The sequence below is a fragment of the Eubalaena glacialis genome, chromosome X, assembly GCF_028564815.1.
Source record: "Eubalaena glacialis isolate mEubGla1 chromosome X, mEubGla1.1.hap2.+ XY, whole genome shotgun sequence".
NCBI lineage: Eukaryota > Metazoa > Chordata > Mammalia > Artiodactyla > Balaenidae > Eubalaena > Eubalaena glacialis.
Genome location: NC_083736.1, coordinates 14,836,775 through 14,858,164, shown reverse-complemented (window position 1 = coordinate 14,858,164; position 21,390 = coordinate 14,836,775). Strand labels below are relative to the sequence as shown.

General features: G+C 45.8%; 1 protein-coding gene across 5 annotated transcripts in view; it reads right to left on the bottom strand.

Moving 5' to 3' along the window:
* Positions 1-21,390, bottom strand: part of NHS (NHS actin remodeling regulator) — a 339,549-nt gene that overhangs the window by 234,600 nt on the left and 83,559 nt on the right. The gene's annotated exons all lie outside the window — the stretch shown is intronic.

The window sequence follows — 21,390 nt, the reverse complement described above, 5'->3', positions numbered from 1 at the left end:
TGCCTCACTTAATCTTTCCACGATCTGGGAGATATGCCTCATTCACCCCATTTTCGAGATGAGAAAATAGAGGCCTAGAGAACCAGTAAGTGGGCAAGGGTGAGTTCACACCGGGGATGCCTGACTCACAGGTGAATGCACTCCCCGCCCCTCCTGGTGGGTGAGGTCTTTGAAATCACAGTGGGAAGCTCTTCCTCGTGGGCATGCTCACTCTTCCGGGTGAAGGGGGCAAATCAGTGTCCCTTAAACTGTGATGTGCCTATAGTGTCACCTGGAATCTCATTAAAATGCAGATTCTGATGCAGGAGGTGTGGGGTAGGACCTGAGATTCTGGATTTCCAGCAAGCCTTCCAGATGCTGTGGTCCAGGGACCCCACTTTGAGTAGCAACATCATACATATCCCCATCGCCTACTTTTCTCTTTTCAGCCATTCACTCATTCAAAATGTCCTGTGATTACTAAGCACTTACTCTGTGCCAGGCACCGTGCTGGGAGCTGGGGGTGCAGCCATGGACGGTTAACCAAGCCTCTTCTCTCATGGGGCTTACATTGTGGTGGAAAGAGACCCAAAAAAATCTACGTGGAAGTAAACAAATAAATAATACATCATGAGATACAGGCTGGGAAGCACGGGAGGGACGGCGACGGGGAATGAGGCTCTCTGACCCAGCTCCGTGTTCCTGGAACTCTGAGCCCTGAGAACTAACTGCTGCTAATGGCACTGCTGAATTAAGCCTCTAGCAACCCAGAGAGATTTAGTGGCCCATCTGCTGTATAGAAATCAAAGTACGGGATGAAATGATACAACGTCTGGGATTTGCTTCAAAATAATATGGGAAGGGTGAGGGTACAGGTGAAACATAACTGACTGGTGTCAGTAAGAGTTGAAGCTGGGTGATGGACACCTGGGGGAGGGTCATTGGATTGTTCTGCTTACTTTATTATATGTTCAACATTTTCCAAAACTTTTTTTTTAAAAAACAGAATTAAAGTATGTAAGTGGTTTGAACATAACAGCTGCCCTCCAAGAACTTACAAACTGCCATGCAACCTGATTCTACATCAGGGGTTCTTAACCTAGAATTCAGGGGGTCCAGGGGCCTGGAGGGGAGTTTGACATTTTACTTCACTCATCTCTAACTAAAGGGTTGAATTTCTTTCAGTTATGAATGCAGGCAGCGAACCACAGTGATGTTAGCAGGACTCTGTCACCAAGAGAAACCACAGGCATTTTCATGTCAGAGTCACTGTTCTTCCAGGGATCTCAAAATACCACTCTTCTAACCCTTCAACTAGATCTCGATAATTAGTGAGTTAATAAGAAGCTCGCATTTTACTACATCACAAATTCCTATGTTAATATTTTAATAACCCTGTTTCTTTAGTCACTGTGTTTAGTAACTGCTGGTCCCTTGTAATTCCAGATGTTTTTACATTTTCAAATCTTAGTCGGGGAAGGGTCCAGGTTTCACCAGGCCACCACTGGGGTCCATGGCAAAGAGAAGGTTAGGAATCCCACCTCGAGGTCAGGACACAGAGGGACTGCACACCTGCCCGGGGAAGCGCTGCCCCGCCCCACGCCCCTGCGCGCCCACAGGGGGCCTGTGCTGCCCGCAGCGCAATAAATCTCCCATCCCTTCCCCCTCCAAAAAATGTAGGTCCTTCAGCCCTCAAGCCCAAATGTCATTGTGACTGGAGCACTCAGAAGGGGGGAAGGGGGCTGGAAGCATCTGGAAGCCTCCAGTGTCTTGGAGATAAGCCCTGCCTCTAGTATGAAAGAGAATTCAGGCAATGGGTTAAGAAACGCGGGGCAGCGGGCCAAAGAAAAGTAACATTCTTCTCTGCTTGCCCTTTCTGGATTGTTTGTGCCTTATCTATGGGGATCTCTGCCTGTAGCGAAGACTCCAGAATGACAGGGGTGTCGCAGTCAGATTGTGACAGGACAGAAGCTGGGAGGTGGGAAGGAGGAGAAATTCTTGCACCGGTTTTTTGCTGGCTTGGAGATGTTTCTGAACCGGTTGCAAGGGTGGGCGGATATACTGGCACAACTTCCCCAGCTGATGGGCAGCAAGTACAAGGTTATGTTCGGAGCTGCCGACGTGCACTCTGTTTGGGGGTTGGGAGCTTCCAATTCCCTGGCGCTCCCCCAAACCGGTGGCTTCGGATCCTCTCCTGTCTTTGGGGTGAAAACACTGCTATCTTCTCAGCTCCAGGAGACAGAGACTTGTGGCTTGGGGACACCTGTTAACACGACATAAAGAGCCCCTTCGTTTCCCCGGCCTTTCATCCAGCACTAAAATCACAGCCACGCAACTGGCCTCGCCCTTCGGAGCCTGTAACCGGACACCCTGGGACAGCCAGGGCTGCCACAGTACTTGATGGAGGAAGCCAGCCAGGGCGGGGTGCACAGGGAAGGGCTGGGGACACTCGGGGATATGCCATGTCATGAGAAACTAAGGACTTGGAGACCGTGAGAACTCACGCGCAGCTATCTGGCCACGGCACACAGCCCGTGCCGAGGTACCAGGGCGCAATCCCCTGGCCGGAAAATAAAGAAAGAAGCAAAGTAAAAGGCTGCCCTGTAGGGTGGGAGCCCTAAATCAGAAGCCTCCCAAGGACCGAAGGCAGAACGAGGAAGAAAAAGCCGCTTGGTAGCTGCCGAGTACGCTGCTCATTCAGAAGAGGAGTTCCTGCCAGGAGCCAGGCCCAGGCCGCCGCGCTGGCTCAGCTGCTCCCCAGCTGTGTGACCTGGGCAAGTCCCTTAACCTCTCTGAGCCTCAGAGTCCTCATCCACAGTAAACACAGAGAGCAAGACCTCCGCTACCTGGGCTCCCACAAAAGTTAAATGAGCTAATATCTGTGCTAGCATGCAGCCGACCTGGAGGCGCTCCAGTGTCGCTCAGCACGCTTCCTGCTGTCTGGAGTGGGAGACCAGGGGGGTTAAGAGAGCAGGTGTTGTGACTGGACTGCTGGGGTGTGAATCCTGGTTTGGCTGCCTCCTACATGTGTGTCCTCCTGCAAGTTCATTGGTAATTCTGTGCCTCAACTATCTTATCTGTAAAATGGAGCTTAAACACAATGGCTCCTACCCCCTGGGGTCGTCATGATGGTTAAATGAGTTTATTTATATAAAATGGTTAGAGTGGTGCCTGGCACAGAGAAACAGTCAATAAATGGTCACTATTATGGGAGTCTGAATTATTGCTCAGTGATCACCCATTGCCCTCATGGTCCCACTGAGGGCAGACTATACTTTACCACCTATGGCTTTTGGGCTTGGCTATATGACTTTCTCAGCCAAGGGGAAGTTGGAAAAATCTGATGTGAGCTAAAGCTTAAAATGTGCTTGAGCTGCGGGGCTTGTCCTCTTGTGCTTCTGCCATGGCTGTGAAAAGAATGAGCCCTGGTTAGGCCACCGGTCCTAGAAGGACAAAAGTCATGTGAAGCCGACCGGAATCAAACCTGAAAACCAGAGCCAAGCCCGGACAAGATTAGCCAATTTGCAGACCTGCAGCTCAAAGCAGAGTCACCACAGCTGATGTGCAAAACTGAAAGCCTAAGAATAATACTAATTGTTCTAAGCTACTGAGTTTGGGGGTTATTTGTTACTCAGCCATGGCTGACTGATAGTTATTATCATTAGCTTTACAAGTCAGCTACAGCTTGGATACTTTGGAGGTTTTAATGCTAAACCTTAAAACACTCCATTCTGTTTTTGGACAACACTCATTCTAAAAAGGAAACAAGAAGATGAACAGGTGTCTTTCTGCTATAGGATATATAAAACAAGCATCTGTTCATTCACTCAACCACCATTTACTGAGCACCTACTACACACAGACACCACACTAGGTGCTGCAGAAACATATGCTTCAGCACCATCTGCATTTAACTCCTGCAGCGAAATCATCTTCCACTGCCTAACATGCTGATTCTTAGAAAGCCAAATCGTGCCCTGTGATGCCTGAGTCCTGGCCAGGGGAGGAAGGCTGGCATGCCACGATCACCACTGGAATCCACCAAAGTCTTTAGCCAAGCATGTGTCTGCTCAGCAGGAAGGCTGTCAGTGTCCAGGATCCTCTCAAGCCCTGTGGAAATTTCTACAGCCTCCAAGTTGCCACTGATGTTCAGAATCCAAAGCACTGCCATCTTTTTCCTGGCTAAAACCCAGCTCACACCTGGGATGGGAAAGGCGGTAAGTTGTATTTCTCTCTCTCCCTCAGGCTAAAGCAATCCCGGTCTTTAACAGCCAACTTCTTTTCTGAGGCTCGGGGGAGTTGCAAAGCAGTTCATCTGGAAACTCCTCCAATAAATGATGCTGTTTAGAACCTGGCAGGGGCAGGGATCAAGGGCCAGGCCGCTATTTTATCATCCCTTCGATGTAGGCCATCTAAGAGTCTATTATCCAGCCTGCGCCAACTGGCAAAACTCCAGGTCAGCACATTTCAGAGTCAGACGGCAGCTGAGAAGCCATTTCACCCGTGCTGCCCTCACTGCCCTCTGCCTCGGCCCTGGGGATAAAGAAAGGGTTTAGTCTGCAGATTATTCCATTTGGACTCCACTATGAGCCCTGGAATAATGGACCTCGGGTGCAGCATGTTTACAACTCTCTAGCAGGCATATTTCTCTTCGTAAGCACAACACAGAACATGGTAGCGTGAAAATAACCGGTGAGTGTTTATTTCTTCTAAACACTCACTTGGTTTCTGGAAATGTAAAATGTCTGTCCCCTCAAGTCTGAATTAATGCACACAGAAGGCTGAGGCTGGGGACCTCGTAGACCGATCATAGCACAGTTACCTCAAGCTTTAAATTGGCCGTAAACCTCCGCGCGTACTTTCTGTCATGCTTCTTACGAGGACAGCTGTAGCTGCCAGTGTGTGTGACGTGAGACATTCTCACCAGCGGAGGCTCAAGGCGGCAGGCGGGCGTCTCATGCCACTTATTTGGAAACCATGCCAATCTAACGCTGCTGCCTTCCACTCTCAGGACAACGTGGGCTTCTGTATTCATCGTGTCTTTTTATTCTCTATCTCTGATGCTTTGACATCTTGGGGGCCTTGATGACCCTGGAGGGACTGCCTCTCCCAGGGCTAGCTAATTCCTCGAGACAGTCAACAACTCCCCTGGGAGCCCATCTCTCCGACGCAAGCTAACCAATCCAGGGCCCAGACTCGCAACTGCCTCCTTTATGGACTCTTGCTCTCCAGGCCACTCTCCACCTACACTCACCACCCCAGGTCAACTAGGGACAGCTCCTATACTCCAGAGCCCGGTGAAATTAGTCCAAGTGGCCAATCCTAAATCTGCTTACTCGGTCTCACCCGCGCTTTCCCTTGGAAACCACAGTAAAAGCTCTTGCCCACCGTCTTCCCCTCTCCTTGACCAACCTTGGTACAGTATTTGTCTTTCTCTGATTTATTTCCCTAAGCATAATATTCTCTAGGTCTAGCCACATTGCTGTAAATGGCAGACTTTCATTCTTTTTTTATGGCTGAGTAGTATTGCATTGTATATTTCTACCACGTCTTCTTTATCCATTCATCTGTTCATGGGCACTTGGGTTGTTTCCACGTCTTGGCTATTGTAAATAGTGCTGCCGTGAACATTGGGGTGCGTGTCTCTTTTCAAATTAGTGGACTTTTGATCCTGGATAACTCTCTGGCTGTAGTCAACACATCAGCCTTGGATACTGAACTTGAAGAGATGAAAGTGCTGGTTGATTTGACGACTGGGAGCCAAAGGATACCTCTGTCAGCTGAGCTACTATGACTAGGGCATCAGCTGCGCGGAGACAACCCTTCCTGGTCCCTTGTCACCCTTTCTTTCTCCTAGAGGGATGTGTCAGGAAGGATCATTTCAGCTGAACTCTATGGTGCCCTGAGGTGAATGCTCCAGAGTCTGCCCCTCGGTGGTCTCAGGCTTTCTGCTTCCAGCTTCAGCAGAAAACCCCAACCTCCTTTCTCCCATGTGATTTTCAAACAAATCAAGAACATTCATCACAGTGTTCAACCTCTGAGTTGCCCACTCTAAAATTCTGACAGATTCACTGATGTTCTCAGATCAGATATAAGCATTATCCAGAATTCTTCTGCAATTTCCCGCAGTGCTTTCGAGTCCACAGAATGCCTTGTAACTATTTCCTTTCCCGAACAGTGGCATCTATTTTACTTGACATAATCATGCGCTGATATGCTAGTGAATGTTTAACCACTGACTTCCCATAGGAAAAAGAAAAAGCCCTAACTTGTAGCGTTTGCTGATTTCTGTGGCGTAAATACTCACACCTTGGCTGATTTCAAGCTACCAAGTTGATGTCACCGAACGCCACGTTGGTAAGACGTGTGCACGGTTGGCTTTTGTGAACCGGTACCAGCTGGCTCCAGGACACCACAGCCCGGGACCCAGCACCCAAACGTGTTATGAAAAAGCGCATCCTTTATTAGTTCTCAGAATACCAAAAACTCAGTACAGGTCCGTGATGAATAACAAGTGATTAAGGGTATTTGAGACCCAGCTGGGCAGCAAGATCTTGGGAGCTGATAGCATTGTACCTCTTCTGTTCAAAGCCAACTGCTAGGGCAGCAAATGCTGGGATCAGGCAAAAAAAGACCGGGCATCCACCACAGTCATGAAAACTGTACACAGAAGGCACAAAGCTCATTCCGCTACCCAGCTGTCAAGCACTTTATACCTGCAAAGTATTCCCCCATGGTTTATTCCTCAAAATAACCGTGAGGCTCATACCTCCAGCTTCCCCAATGCCTCTGAGATGAACATCAGCTTGGGGTATGCATTTTTGGGCCTCGGTGTTATTTCCCTTTGATCATATTTATTATTTATTGACTTCATCCTATGCTAGATATATTTTCTGTCGACTCTTTCAAAACTGTTCCAGGATACCAATAAATAAACAAATCAATATAAATGAAATGAATGAACGAATGAAATTCAAACACTTGGCAAATTGCATGACAGCTGTTGTTATGACTAACAACAGCCCACCCATCACATACCCTTGCTCTCAGAGTCAACCTCAGTGGCATTCACCTCCACTCAAACTCTTAGGAGGGTCCTAGATAAGCAAAGAGAGCTAACAGTCTTCATCATCTGGATGGTTACGAAAATAGCAACCACCGATTGTGGACTAAGTGACAGATATTTGACCTGTGTTACAGAAGAAAACACTAATGATGTAAGAAAAATCACCACCTCTTTCCCTCAGATTTACTTGAGCGAGAGAAAAAGAATAGAGGTGGAAAGAAATGGGAAGAGGGACGAAAGATAAGCACTCATATAGGTGGGGAGACAGTCTGGGAGAGTTTGCAAGAACTGAGAGGAACTGAGGGCAAGGAGAGAAAGAACCTTTCAAGATGCTTAGGTGTGTCTGAGAGATGCAAAGAGGAAGGTTTTGGGGGGGTGTGTATGTTTTGAGAACTATTTCTGTGAGTCATAACTTGGATTTTCTTTAACATTTTGAGAAGCAAGAATTATATTTAATCTTCTAGTTGCTAGATAGTTTTTATCATGACAGTATACCAAGACTGGACCATGTGGAGCTCCAGTTATACCGGGTGTAAAATATATTATCTCTGTAAAATATATTACTTAAAACGGTTCTTCAAGGTAGACATTTTTATTCCCATTTTATGGATGGTGAAACAGAGGCTCAGAGGGAACAAGCAACTATTCCCAGACCACACAAACTTATAAGTGACTGAGCCAAAATGCAGGCTCCTACTAGGAAAATAATAATAATGTTGAAAATAATAAGAGTAGTAACACTCTGTTTTCAGAATATTAAAAACAAAACCAAAACATTATTGGGGAGACATCTGTATACAAGTGATGAGTGAGCACCATCCATGATTAGTAAAAGAGTTTAGGTGGGATGGCTGGTTTAACTGCTCCAAGGAGTCAGGAAAGTTCTCGGAGGTTCTCCTGGTCCAGGGTGTAAAAGAGCTGAACACTGACACCTGCACTCTTATTCCCCCCATTGGGGTGTATGCCAACCCCAAGAAGTAAGCTGTGGCAGAGACTTTTCATAATATCTCAGCATCTATCCCCCAGCACGAGGCTTCTCAAAATAAAGATGACCTCTGGCATTTCGGGGGAGAGTGGCAGTAAATCAAGTTCTGGTGCACGCAGTCTCAGCGGAAGTGATGTGCCCCAATCTCAGGAGGTCTGTCTTTGCAGGGAAGGTGCATGCTGCCGACTTCCCCCTTTGTACTCCCATCCTTTAGCCTGGAACGTGGGCATGGTGGTCAGCCATCTTGGGCCACCAGAACAGGGGCATCTCACTGGAAATGACAGAGCACCCTGATGGACAGACCCTGCGTCTCTGACTACCATATGAGGAAGAAGTAACCTTCTACCTTGTCTAAACCACTGTTAGATGGGGTCTCTGTTAGAGCAACCAAACCTTCCTTTTAATCTGACAACCCAGTAACTCCACTTCTAGGTATATACCAAAAGAAAGGAAGGCAGAAGCCTATCAAAAGACAGGTGCAAGAATATTCACAGCAGCGTTGTTCATAACGGTCCAAAGCTAGAACCAACCCAAACATCATCCATCCATGGGGAAATGGATAAATCAACTGTGGTATATTCATATAGTGGAATACTGAAGAGCAATTAAAAAATAAAGGACGGATCCACACAGCAACATGCATGAGTCTTACGGACAAAATGCTGTAAAATATATTTTGTGTGATTCCATTTATGTGACGTTCAAGAACAGGCAAAACTAATGTCTGGTGACAGATGTCAGAATAGTTACTTCTGGGTGGGATATCTGGACTGGCAGGGGACAAAAGAGAAGCTCCTGGAACTGCTGACAATGTTCTCTAGCTTGATCTGGGAGGTAGTTATACACTTGTACAGAGCCATGCTTTTAGGTATAGTTATATATGCATCTGTGTAATATTTTAAAATCTGCTTTCTTAAATCCTCTTTTTTCCACGTGTTTTTCTTCTAAACAAGATGGCGCAAATTCTATATTGAGGAGAAGCATGTGCAGACACACACAGACACACACACGCACATGCATACAGACGCACACCCCTCACAACAAGACAAAGTTCAAATACCATAGAAAACATCCTCTACTCACTACAAATAATTGTGCCCCCAGACACACAAAGGAGAAATTAATTTGGGCTGGGTATTGAAAGAAAAAAAATAGATTAATTCCAAAACCCAAAGAACACAATATGTCTCTCAGGAAACAAAGTTTCCATGGATGCAAGGCCATAAGTCAAGAGGAGAAGAAAAAAAGTCATGTCAGGAGCAGCCAAGTTTGTCTTTCCTTCCTCAAATGTCAGTGCCCACTGACCACTAAATCACTCCCACGGCTTTTAAAGTAAAGGTCACAGAAAGTTACGGACACCACCTTATTCATTAAATGCACTTGAAGGGCTTTCTGGGGGAGAATTTTTTTTTAACCGAATAGGTTTGCATTGCAGCACGAAGGTTCTAACTCACCCCAGCTGGGAGGTCATTCCTAACACGGAATGGGTGTTGGATGAGACGTTTTCATTCTCAGGCTGTGCTCAAAATAGGAAGAATGTGATGTTTAAACTTTAAGCCAGTGCATTCACCTATCTCAACCTGCACTCATGAGCTCACAAGAGTACACGGCAGCGTGTGCTAAGGAGGTCGGGCATACATCTTCCCTAGACCATTTTGCTCCATAGTAGAGTATACATACTCAAAATCACACACATATTATAAATGCAAAATCATCGTGCGTTTTCAAGCTAAGACTTCCAAGTAATTTTGTACTTGAAAACTTGTACCCCCAAAACCATCAAGGTATTAATTCTCTTTTCTCTACCACCAGGAACACTTCAGTGGAAAACTTTGAGAAGTACTATCTAGAACTGCACAGTCTACTCTGGTATTTAAGTTCAAATTTAAATTAATTAAAATTTTAAATAAAATTAAGGTGAGTTAAAATTCCAGCTCCTCAGTTGTGCTAACCACATGTTAAGTGCTGAGCAGCCATAAGTGGCTGGTGGCGACCATATTAGCGCAGATATGGAACATTTCCATCACCACACAAAGTTCTATTGGACAGCGCTGGTCCAGATTACAAAAATCTGGTTAATCTACAGAGATGCTTCAAGATCCCTCCTATCTTGAGAAGAAGAGGGGAAGGTCTGAGATATCAGATAGACTATTGGAGAAACTGACCTCAATTCCACGGTCACATTAATTGAAACTCTACCAGCTACTAGGTGTTGGGAAGAAAATCAAAGAGACAGGTACAGACCTTGGCTTCAAGCAACTTACCCATCAATTACTCGAATACGAGAACCTAGTACCAGACCTTTGGTCAACACGACGTTCAGAATACTAGTCTCCACACAACACAGAGAACAACCCCGAATAGCTTCAGTTCTCAAATGAAGCCCATCCATTAGTGAAGCAGGTAGAAAAGGAGTATTAATAACTGGCACAGAAATCATGTTGGGGGTTAGGGTTGGGGGTCCTGATTTTGGTTGGGAAAAATCCCTTGGAAGCTACTGGAAGTGAATGGGGAGATTCAGTGCAAAGTGGTCAAGAGCAAGGTTACTGAAGATCTGGCAAAATGCTCTTTGTGACACAAGGGATGGGTGTTTGTTCTCAAGAATGGAGGCCTGGAAGAGGCAGCAATGAGAAGGGAAGAAGGAAGCTGACAAAGGGACATGTCATAGGGCTAAAAGGAGCAAAGCAATCACGTGGAAGTGCTTTTCCAATTTGTCCCCCGCCCCCATACGCATACCCACTGGCAGAGATGGTCACCGTGGTCTACAATGGACAAGGCACATCTTCCTGGACCTTCCATTTTACTCCATCATAGGAGGTGGGGTGGCCCAAGGATATTCTAAGAACAGGGATATTGGAAGTTCAACATGACACTGTCTGCCATGGTAGATTGTTTGCCAAAAGAGTCACGATAATTTCCCTTTCCTGTCTCCACACCCCTATACAAAACGACTCTGCAGCTCCTCCCATCAAGAGGTGAGACCATTTCTCCTTCCTTTGAATGTAGGCTTATTTTTTGACTTGTTTTAGCCAACAGAATGCAGCAGAAACTGTGTCATGCCACATGTAAGCCTCAAGAGGTCTGTTCTGACTCTTAACTTTTACTCATTTATTAGGCAGTAAAATGGAAGGTTCTAGAAGATGTGCTTCCTGATGAGCCTCCCTGCTTCCATCCACCCCTGCCCTGCCTTGGTATGTCCTCAACACAGTAACATAAGCCAGAATACGTCCCTTCTTTACTAAAAGCCCTTCAGTGGCTCCCCATCTCATTCCGAGTAAATGGCAGAGGAAATACTAAGTGCAGAGGTCCTGAGGCAGGAGTGTGTGCCTCTGCTTGGAACTGTTTGCTCCCAGATATCCACATGATTCACTCCCGCCAGGTTCTTACTCACATCTCAGTGAGGCTTCCCCCGACCGCTTGATTTAATACGGCACCCTCAGCAACCCTTATCCTCCATCTTTATTCTTTTCATGGCATTCTCACCACCTGACAAGCTATATAATGTACGTATTTTGTTTATGTTGGTCTCCTCATAGCCTAGTCTCCTGCCTAGGCTGTAAGTTCTCTGTCGGCAGAGGTTTGCATGTGTTTTGTTTATTGCTCTATCCTCAACACTTAGGACAGTGCCAGGAACACAGAAGCGGCTCAACAAATATTTGTTGAGTGAATGAATGACCCTGTCAGTGCTCCATGCCTATCAGACCTCTCAGGTAAGTGCCAGTGGATTTCCAGCTGCCGGCGCCTGCATCTCTGAGCCTGAGGGCCAATTTTCCTGAACCAGTACGGTGCCCATGCATGACGTGGCCTGGAAATGCTGGGGAACTAACGCCCCCAGAAGCAGCCCCCAACCAAGGACTCAGGAGGCTGGAGTATAAATACTCCGGCTCTCTCGCCCCTTGGGTTCTCCTGCAGGACTAAGCTTGATAATGCCCCTTTACTGGCTTCCCCCCTTCCCTGTATCATATCCTCATGACCTACTAGTGTTCCTGAATCCCCCAAGTAAACTACCTATACCTGGCTCACTGTCTCGAGTTTATTTCCGGGAGAACCAAACCCAACACAGCTGAGAGACCTGGCTGATGACACACTGAGCGAACATTTTCTGAGCCCCCACTACGTGCCAGACCCATGTACTGAGCCCAACAGAAGATGTCTAATTCCTTCCTGATGAGTGGGGCAGAGGGAGACATGAAGCTGTTAACTTATGAACTATATGACCATCCACACCACACACGACTTTCCAGGAGGAAAAGGGAGAGAAGGATTAAAAAGCCCAGCGTAGCTTTCCTCAACAGCTGTCCCAGAGCCCCAGTGACGTGTCCGCAGCCCATCACCATGTGACCTAACCCAAGTAACCCAAGCATCCTGAAGCTGTGAAAACTGACGTTCTCCCCTGTCAATCCCCCCGCTGCTCCCTTTCTTGGTCCTCCCTACAGTCATTCCCTCTGGCGGATAAATCAGAGCTCCGAATTCCCTTGTGATGCTGTAACAAGCTGGCAACGGGCATGCCATGTAGCAGGGGAGGGCATAGGACCCCCTGAATCAGAAATAATGAGATTTCTCTCTCAGAGGCAGCGTGAAATGAGAGGCAAAGAGCGAGGCGGCTGGAGATAGGAAAGGGACGAGGGGGGCAGGAGGGGAAATGAGGGTAGCTTTAACCCAGTTTGCACTGGCACACTTTTAGAGGTGTGCACGAGTTAGAATGTGCGCATCCCTGTGTGAGCACGGACACGTGTGACACGCCCAGCTGTTCAATTATGGATAATGAGCCGGAGAAGCGGAAGAGGCCGATGGTAAAATGCTCCTGTCCAATGATCACAGGCTGCTAGGCATTTACAAATAGGCAGGGGAGATGCTTGGGAAGAAGTAGTACCATGATGTAAACTTGGCCCGGAGGACAAAATAGAAAAGAGGAAACAGAACAATGAGATGGATGGACAGACAGACACACAGAGAAAAATCACAGTCACGCTCTCAGGGACCAAGTGGCTCCCAAGCTCTTATTTCCACGGCAGCAATGGCGGGTCACTCTCTGGAGCCCCTGGGGACCGGGACCTGCTCTCTTTCTTGGCTTGTCACCTGAGTGACATTCGTCCTCCGTGTGGCTGGAAGCCAGGGGACTACTAGTCTACACTGAGGGTCTTGATTTCTTTCTAAATGGATCGGGGCAGGGTGTCTGCTCTGGGACCAGTTTCCTCCTTGCCCGTCCTGCCCCATGTTTCTGAGTGGCTGCTGGGCTGGGTCTAGGATGATGGCGCTTGAAAGGTGTGGCTGGCGGAGTCTGGCTGGGGGCTGATGCTTAGAGCAAGATTGCAACATTGTGGTGGATGCTGTGATGTGCCACCAGGACACCACATTCTAGATGGAGCTACTCCTTCCCCCAGCTGCTGGGAGTGTGGGCTGCTGAGGGCTCACAGCTGTTTCCTGCTCTGGGAACTGCCTTCTGTGGAAGGGAGCTGCCTCCCGTGGAAGGGAGCTGCCTCCCTCAAGGTTCATTCAGTCCCCTCCCCAGGGGCAACCTGCATCCAAAGACTGGTCAATTGGAGGACACAAAGGGCCAACCTCCCTGCCTCGATTTGGGCCAACCCGCCTCCAGAACGGACATCTCCATTGCACTGCATGGGCGTTCAGCTCCTCCCCCAGGCCATTCCCTTACTTCCCTCCATCCTGTGTTGATCCCACAGACACCCTCAGTAAGCTTCCTGTACACAAACCTCCGTCTCAGAGTCTGCCCAGGGAACCCAGCCTAAGAGAACTGCTAGGAAGAAGCCCAGTGTCCTGAAACCATTTACCAACTAGATTCTTCACTGAGCTTAAGGCTTAAACATAACACCAGAATCCAGTAAAACCTAGCTTTCTCCTCACACAGAGATTTGCATTAGATAACTCACCTAACGGTTGGGTTCAGAGAACAGAAGGAAAGAGCAGGGCAAACTTTCAGTTCCACGTGAGGCTAGAGGGGCCACCGTTTTCCTGAGATTCCAATTCATTTCAATCTTCAGTGGCAAAGCTAGCCTTAACCATCAAATGCAGTGCCTAAAGCACTATCCAAAAGAATCAGGTGCAATTAAGTTTAATAATGGATTTTATTTAGCTCAAAATGTCTAAAATACTATTTCAACATGTGATCAATGTAAAAAATTACTCATGAGATATTTTACGTTCTCTTTTTCATATTAAGTCTTTGAAATCCCATGTGTTTTTTACACCTAAAGCACATCTCAATTTGGGTGACAAATTTTCATCAGAAATACTTGAGCTGTATTGTGATTTCATGAAATAGTTGGAAAAGTAGATTCACAATATCAAAATTGCTCCAAAGATACTGAAACTTGTCCAATAACCAAATCAGGTGTCAGTCTTTTAATTTAAATTAATTAAAATGAAATAACATTTAAAATTCAGCTCTTTAATTACACTAGCCACATTTCAAGTATTCAATAGCCACCAGCGGCTAGTGGCTGCCATATTGGACAGCACAGCCTTAGAGATCTTGACAACTGAATATTCTGGGTCGATAATAAACTAGTTATTTAGCTGAGAAAAAAACAATCAGGTTACTCTTCTGATGGGAAGAAGAGTCATCCCTCTCCGTGATCTGGCTGGCTTGTATACGTCAAAGAGAAATCTTCCAGTATAAATGGGCTACTGTTCAAGAACACTACACTTATTTCTACATGGGCTCTATAAAAAGAATTCCATCTATCACCACTGATTCTTTCCCACCACTTAGTAAGTTGGGTTCTCATTTTCCTTCTGGTATTTGTCAAGATTTTACTGGCACACTCATGCTTCCTGGCCTGGCTTGATATTCTTGATATAGTGTGGTAAATAAATCACGTGTGCTTACATTGAAAGTTTTCACTCTCTGCGTATCATTGGAAAATTTGAATCTTCTTTACGCAGACTTGTACTTAATACACTCTGTTCCTTTGACACCTTTGAAAAAGTAGAACATAACCTTTTCCTCCTGCTACAGCTGCTATCTGGAACTTAAATTCCATTTGCTAAAAGGAAACATCGCCTTAGTATCACACATTGAGGGACTGACCAGTGAAAATAGCTCTGCATATAGTGGCTACACCATCGCGCTGCATCAGCATACCTGGAGTCCAAAGAATCCAGACTGACTCCCACTGGACTGGACAAAGTCCCTTATCCTGGATCTATGACTGTCTAGACACTGGACCCAAATACCTCTGTACACAGAACCTGCAGGGAACATTTCCTGTATTCACAGTTGGATGGCACTAGGTGACAACCACTGACCTTTGACCTCTCAAGGTATGCTGAAAGCTATCCTGCCTCGCAGACAATGTGTTTCTTGTATTTGGAATCAAAGGAGGTTCCAGCTGGAAGGAACATTAGGAATCAACTCACCTCTCACTGTGCACCTCAACGGTGGGAGTCTGAAAAGTCGGATTGGGTGAAATTTTCATCTTTAGGAGGGCAGTACAGATCCACTTTTTCATTATCCTGAACAGCCCAAATGTGTCCGCCTGTTGCTGTGGCTCCCACCCTTGCTCTTCATCTCTCTCTCCCCCTTTCACTTTCTCTTTAGTTCTTGCCCCCGATTTCCCCTCAAGTCAGAGATGATCCCCCCAAGATGCAGAATCCTTGGTGCTTTCCCTGATCACATTTCACATAGCAACTAAATGCCTTAATCTTAACACAAGTGGACATGGTGTCGGGAGACTCCCGGGGAAAATCAAGCCTATCGGATTGCAAACCAAAGCCAGAATGAGACATAAGAATCTCCGAACAAATTTATGACCACTTCTCCACCGCTTTATAAGGCGGGGTTCATCAGATGACATTTTTCCTGTGAAACCATTCAGTGTTCTCTGGACCAAGATTTCACCCCAGAGGTTAAGCGCTTTAACTAGATATTAGGCTGCCATCAATCGCTTCCCTGCCCCTCAAGCACACATCTCCACCCCTGAAGGTCCGTGCACAGGATTCTCCTCGTCTACATAGGTTTTATTTGCTACTGGCTTCTGTATGCACTGGGAGAAGCATCCCTTAGCAATGTACCTTCCTACCATTTCATTCTGACCCTGCTTATTTCCTAATTATAGAGGTAGATTTTCTGTCTTGTTACTCTAACATAGTTAGATTTCACTTAGAGCCAGAGAAAAGAGCCTCAAAGTGTGGTTTGAACTTTTTCATTCTAGCGTCACCTTCACCTCCCCATAGTTTTAATTACAACAGTAAAATCATATAAGGAACACTGCAAATAATAGAAGACATTTGTTAGAAGGGAATTAACAAATGATACTATAATAGCAATCATACTCGCAGGTCAGAAACCGATCCATAGCAATTGAGATGTTGTTTAAAAATAGCTTGGTTTAAATGATAACTGGATCATCTGTTCCTTTTTAAAAATCTGAGTGTCGCTCTTTTCCACTCCAGTGGCTCATGTAAAACCAGGAGGGCAGGAGAAGAAGAGGCCTAAAGCACAGACTCTCAGACATGGAGGTTCAGGGTCTAACCGAGTCAGCAGGCCTCATCACAGTTGTGGTTGGCTACGGTCTCAGCACTCAAACAACCTTTAATGTGCGGAGATAAAACAGACATATACAAACCAAAGTAAATGAATACAGAGCTGAACAAGAAGAAAGGCATAGAACAAAAGGCTCAACCAAACCAAAAGCTGGTTCTTTGAAAAGCCTAATGAAAAGATAAACCTCTGGCAAGAATAATCAAGAAAAAAAGAAAGAACGCAAAAATAAATAATATTGGAAACGTAAAAGGATATGGCACATAAGAGTTTCCCCCATTAGATATCAGTTCCAGCTACCCTCTTTGGGTATCGATTTTCTGAATTTTAAAGCCAGTCTCGTTAATTCATTTAATATTTATTGGTGTGTCAGGGATGCCCCAAGATCTAAAACGCCCCAGCCCATCTGAAGCCTACCTTGTTTGTCAACTGATATAAAACAAACAAAGCAAATCAATATATCACATGCCAGGTAGCAGAAATACTTGAAAGAAAAGTAAAGCGGGTCAGGAAGTGGAAAGCAACAAAGAGTTAATTTTATACAGGGAGGTCAGAAAGGGTCTCTTTTAATTCAGTGACTTTTCAGCAGAGCCCTGAAGGAAATGAGAAAGTGAGCCATGAGAATATGTGGGAAAGAGAATTCCTGCTGGAGGGGATAGCAAGTGCAAAGGTCCTGAGGCATACTGAGGAGGCCAGTGTGGCTAGAGCGCACTGAAGGGGCTGGGGTATCTGAGCAGGGGGAAGGACAAAATAAGGGCTAGTAATATTTATCATGCTTACCTCCCAGGTTTTCAGCAACTATCACAGAGGACTGAGCATGTAGAAGGGCAAATACAAAGGGTTAGATTCTGCTCTGAAATGGACTTAGGGGAAAAAAAAAGCTAGTGGGATCGTTTTTATTTGGGCCTGTCCCTATTATACCGTGGCTCCTTAGGCAATAGCTTTTCCAGAGAAATGAAAATTTGGGCCAAAAGGGTCAACCACTGTCACCATAATGTATCACGCAGGCCCTGGACAGTCTGTGAGAGATTGTGAAATGGGCAGTGTGTGGGAGCAGACTGTTCTAGTTTGGATAATTAAGGAGAGGAGTCCTGGAGTCAGGCTGCCTGGGTTCAGCTCTCTTTTAGATGTGTGTCTGTAGGAATGTCACCTGACCGCTTTACCCTTCGGTTTCCTCAGCTGTAAACTAGGGAGGAAGCCGTGGCAGCCTCGCAGGACTGAGGTGAGGACTGAGTGAAGGAAAAGTCATAAAGTGCCAGCACTGTCCGGGCGCATCGGCCCTCCCGAGGCTGCCATGGAGGCCTGTTTTCCCTCTCTTAACCAAAATCACCTGTTTCCAGACTCATTTTTTTAAAACTATAGAACTCATTCTTAAAACAAGATATTGTGTGGAATTCCAACACTGTCTCTGAGCCAGATAAAAGGGCCACTGCTCCGAGGGACCCACCCAAGCTCCCCCTCCCCTCAGGGAAGCCCCTGAGCTCTAGAGAAGAACACCAGCCATAAGTACCTTCACCTACAGAAGATGATGGGGGGCGGGGGAACAAAAGGTTTCTGGATAAAGAATCCCTCCTGAATGATCCAGAATTTCCTCTCTGGGATATATATCCATCCAAAAGAAATATAAACACATGTTCTCCAAAAGTCACGGACAAGAATGTTCATAGGAGCGCTATTAGGAATAGCCCTAAACCATAAAAGACCCAAATGCCCATGGACAATAGGCTGGATAAATAAATGCACCGCAGCCTACTTACACGATGGAATGCCATACAGCGATGTGGATGAATGGGCCCTGCTCTACCCACGACAGGCTTGAATCTCACAAACATATGTGGAGCAGAAGAGGCCAGATACCAAAAGGCACATACTGTATGATTCCATTTATATAAAGTATGAAAATAAGCAAAATGAATCCATGGTGTTATTAGGCAGAATATGACTTTCCCGTGGGTGGGGGGCGAGGGGACGGTGTGTGGATAGAGCCAAGGAGGGCGTTTGGGTGCTGGTAACACTCTGTTGCTTGTTCCGTGTTGAGCTTGTGAAAATTCATCAAGCTGTACTGTTAACTGTGGTCCCTCTTCTATGTTTAGGTTCTACTTCAATTTTAAAATGTATTGGAAAAGAATTCTTGGTGAGGCCGAACTTTGAAGGGAACTAGACCTTCGTGTGATCATCGGCTTTGGTGCCACCACCAGGATGTCACCCTCTCCCAAGTCCTTCAAACAGTGTGCTGGGAGTGAAAAGGACAGCAAGCCCCACCCTGACAGATACTTGCTTCTTTCAGGCCACCGTGTACATGGCTGAACCTGCCAAAGGCTCACACCTCAAGAGAAAGGTTTTAAACTATTATATGAACTGCGATGGATGGTGAGGGACTTTATATTTTGATGTCATGGAGAGCTTATTCCTTATCTCTCCCTTTTTTTTTAGTATCTTATTTTTTTTAATTAATTAATTTATTTTTGGCAGCATTGGGTCTTCGTTGCTGCACGGGGGCTTTCTCTAGTTGCAGTGAGCGGGGGCTACTCTTCGTTGCGGTGGCTTCTCTTGTTGCGGAGACCGGCTCTAGGCACAGGGGCTTCAGTAGTTGCGGCACGTGGGCTCAGCAGTTGTGGCTCACAGGCTCTAGAGCACAGGCTCAGTAGTTGTGGCGCACAGGCTTAGTTGCTCTGCGGCATGCGGGATCTTCCCGGACCAGGGATTGAACCCGTGTCCCCTGCATTGGCAGGCGGATTCTTAACCACTGCGCCACCAGGGAACCCCCACCTCTTTTTTAATACTGGCAAATGGCACTATCAAAAGAGCCAGCAGTGGATTGGGTAGGTGAAAAGAGTACGTGTACAAATTCCATGTCGTGTCTAGAAATCACATGGCTTTGTTTCCTTGGTCTATTACAGTAGATCAATGAGTTCAGTTTTATATGTTCATAATATAAGCAGAAACAGCCCATTCCCAAGTGCCCAGGGTAGGAGTGGGTATGTTGAGAGAGAAAAATCAAAATGATGATTTATATGAATGTGTTCAAATCTGCAAATTTGTTCTTTCCCATGAAGTCTGTAAGTATATTTCATGTGCTTTTAATTGACCCAAAATTTTAAAAGCCAATTAATTAGATTGAAATCTTGACTCCTATCAATTACAATGATATGTCTTTTTCTCAAAAAATTTTAAAATCCCAGTTTCACCTACGTAGTACAGATTTTAATGTCTGATCATTCCAGAAATATTTCTAGTTAAGAAAAAATCCTTGTGTAGATTTTGTTTGGTTTTGGTTTTGTTTTCTTTTTTGCTTTTTCTGTTAAAATCTAGACTATTCAATTATTGGGTTAAGAGCCAATTAAGTAATTAATTAGTGAAATGGTAATTAATTTAAAAAATTTAAAAGTGTGTCTAGGGGAATAACTTTAAGTGAGAAAATTCAGGTTCTTAAAACATGTTTGATTATAATTGGCAAAATTATCAATTTGAAGAATGGTAAACTACAAATCCAACTTTAATTACTATGAAAGCTGATGTCACCCCTCTACGACCCCCATCCTCAAGAAAAAGTCCTGAAATAGTAGGAACCCATATGCCCAACTCTTATTACAATGCAACCTTATTAAGTTCATTTGTTCAGTTTGAAATGAAACCAAGACATGAGATGCATATTTGACACCAAAAGGAAAGAGCAAGAGTTTGGGGAAGCTAGATGCACCCCCTGTGGTAAGTAAAAGTACATTTCTGTGTCTTCTTTTGAAATTTAAAGGAAAGGAAAGGCAACTTCGATAGGACCATCATCGTTCCTTAGGAGCATTACGGTAATGTAGGGGACAAGAGAAATTAGGAAACAGAGAGCAGAACAGAAGCAGCACTGGATCAAGAATGGAGGCAGACCCAGGAGCACTTCCGTCGTGTCACCACGGCTAAGACCCAGAGGTCTGAAGCCCTCCCAGGCCTTCTAAGCTCTCCAGCCCTGGGACTAGATGCTGAGCATGGGAGCTAAGAGAAAGAAAGCCTTCACTCCAAGTGGAGCCACTGGCCATGACCCCTTAACAGCTGCTTCACAGGGACATCCGGGGCTTACATGTGACTGCAAATGTGATTTCTTCAATAGAAGCCCATGAAAGGAACCCCTGAAGAGGGCGTGCTATTGCTCCCATCATGGGATCAAACACATCAAATGAGCTTCCATCACCTCTAAAGGTACAGTCAATAGCATCCAAGTTGGATGGGTGCATGGTCCAGGGAGGGAAGGTCTACGTTTTTGGACTGCATCAAACCCCCCCCCCAGAGACGATAATTAAAAATGACATATTAGGGGTCTGATGCTGTATAACAGATCTACTGGCAACAGCTCCTTCCCCAGCGATGCAAAGCAACTTTCTGTTCCTCCCTTCCATTTTACTGTTGACGAGATTACAATAAGATTATTTTCATACTTATTTCTTTCCACTAAGAGGTGCTTGACTACCCCAATTCTGGCCAACTCCTTCCACTCAAACCCTGCCCAATAGACAGACCTACCAGCCTTTTCCACTGACCCATCAGCCCCGAATGAAACATCATTATTCAATGGTTAGTTATATACCAATCCTACCTGGGAAGTTGCTTTGTATCATCTAATTCTAACCCGTCTTGGGCACTGAAATCCTTTCTAACACCTTAATGTCAAGACATTCCTTAAAATACCCGAGGACAACAAATTGGATTTTTCCAGACTTCCCCCATCTGTTTTCCAACCACTTCCATATGGCATCTCATACTCCCCCTCCCCATCCTTGCCCGTCTGCCCGCTCCACTGCAGCTCTCTTGTGGTCAATGAGGTAAATATGATGCCCGCCAGGGCAGGAGGGCAAAACTTTATTTGATTAT